Source organism: Condylura cristata, unplaced genomic scaffold (assembly GCF_000260355.1).
Source record: "Condylura cristata isolate star-nosed mole 26May11 unplaced genomic scaffold, ConCri1.0 scaffold00023, whole genome shotgun sequence".
Lineage (NCBI taxonomy): Eukaryota > Metazoa > Chordata > Mammalia > Eulipotyphla > Talpidae > Condylura > Condylura cristata.
The window spans coordinates 18,431,316-18,433,768 of NW_004567124.1; positions in this window are offsets into that span (position 1 = coordinate 18,431,316).

Here is a 2,453-nt window from a genome sequence, read left to right on the forward strand (position 1 = left end):
AGGGGCACAACACCTAGAGAGGTGTCAAACTGTTGCAGGGAGTGTCACCTGAGGATGAAGATATGGGGATTAAGGAACAAACATCCACTCCCTGCCTAGGGAAAGAAGACAATAAACCCAGCACTGGGCCCTCCCTGGTGGCACAACAGGCTAAAGCCTAAAGCACAGCACACTACAAGCCACTTCAGTGTGAGTGTGATCCCCGCCCAGAGGTGAGGAGGCAATCCACATGGCGTAGCAGACCTCTCCTGTTTCCCTGATGCTGCCTTCACAGAGGAGCAGCAGACTTTTTGCCCACCTGTGTCTGTGCAGGTGCTTCTTTCTACCAGCTCTTTCCCTCACAGGGCGGCAGTCTCCTGCCTGCTCATAACCAGTGCCATTCCTGGTCTTCTCTTTACTGACCTCCCTCTGCAGATGCAGCTTTTTCAAGGCTGCCTATCTGCAACCCATGCAAGCCTCTTTTAGCAAACCTGCCCCTTTCAGAGCAACTTTTCCTGCCCACTTGCATCTATACAAGTGTCTTTTACTCTTCTGTCCTTTTCCCTAATAAACCTTCCCTTTTAAATATAAGTAATGTCTCTGTGTCCTGGAGACTCTCGTTGTATATCGCTGAATGGGGACCTCTGGAGAAACCTTTCCCAGAGTGAACCCAAGGACCCTGCACTCAACCTACTAACTCCAAAAACGGTATCAAACCATTTACTTTACAAAAATGTATTGTTGTAATGAAAGAAAAAAAATACTGTTCCTGATATATTCATTCTTAGAAATGCAATACTTTTTTTTTTTTTTTTTAAGATTTGTTTGTTTATATATATATGAGAACTAGGGTACAGACCAGAGGTGTGGGGTGTGATAGGATACACCAGAGACAGAGTGGGGAACAGAACAGGCAGCTGCACTGAGATACACTGCTGAGGGGTCAGAGGCTAGACAGGAGGTCTGCTGTGCCATGTGGGTTAGCTCCCTGGCTGGGGATCTAACTCATGCTGCAGTGGCTGCCAATAGCTTCAATAACCCTTTGAGCCACCAGGGAAGCCCAATACTTTTTTTTTTTTAATGAAACATTCAGCCTGTAGAATTTTTTGCTCACTAAAAGTTAGCATATGTAAACTCTGGGGCTGTCTAAGCATCTGCAAATTAAGGATTTTATTTTTATTAGTTCAATTTTAGAATAATTCTATATTTCTAACTCTAATTTATTACTCCAATTTATCAAAGCATTCCAGAGATTAAGTATCACATAATTGTTAAAAGTAGAACAAAATCAGGCCCAAAATGGAGTTCATGAAGTACTCCATTCAGACTTAACATCTAACCTAACTACGGTCTCAACCTCTCTTAAATGTATAATAAACTAATTAATCTGGATATTCCAGATTAGCACTAGTGAGGTAATTTGCATAAACCCCCTTCCCTCCCTTGAGGGAAGGTGAATTTACTTGAAATAATGTTTCTTTGCTTTTGCTAATAATCTTGTTCCACCTTTTTCTGACTATAAAAACTTTCCATTTTGTGCAAGCCTAGGCATTTTTTCTATCTGCTAGATAGAATGCTACCCACTTCATAAATCATTTAATAAAGCCAATTAGATTTCTAAATGTATTCTGATAAATTCTGTTTAACAGTTATTCTTGCTTCCTTCCTACATCATCCAAACAAGGGGTGGAAGAATTTGTAGTTGGTACAAGGCCTGAGTCACAAAGAAGGATGAAAGCAAAGGACTCTTATCTCATTGCATTTTGTTTTGGTTTGTCTCCACCTTCTAGATTATAAACTCCCTAAAGGCAGGAAGTGTGTAGGCCATGTGCTGAGATCTAGAAAATAAACATTTATTGAACGCATGCATAAATTAGCTAAAATCCCTGTCCCCTGGGGCTAATAATCTTGTAGGAAAGCTATGAAACTTGTATGAAAACTATTTTAAACCTTCATTCTTCTGGATTTGACAGAAGGGTAAGGAATACACAATCCCTGAAGATTGTTCACAAGAATGGCCAAACCTTATTAGGGGAAACAATGGGTGGATCAGTTTTGTTGGTGATAAGATCATATTTTTGTGAATTGTGAGTTTAAGAGGTTATAGCTAGGCTGGTTAGGAAGTTAGGCCTCACCCTACAACCCCAAAAGGGTACACATCGTATGCTAACATTATAGAAAAGTCTAGATGATGCAAACTAATCTTCAATGATAAAAATCAGCAGTTGCTAAGGGGTTGAGAAGGGAATGGGCAGGATTCATGGATTACAAAATAAAAAGGAAACTTTTAATGATTTCAAATGTGTATACAAGTATCAACACTTGTCAAACTGTGCACTTAAAGATGTATAGGTTGTTGACCCAAATGCCCAAAAGTAGATGACTGGATTAAAAAGATGTGCTCCCTGGTGGCGCAGCGGGTTAAAGCACAGCACTAAGAAGCTTAAGCCACTTCTGCATGAATTCGATTCCCA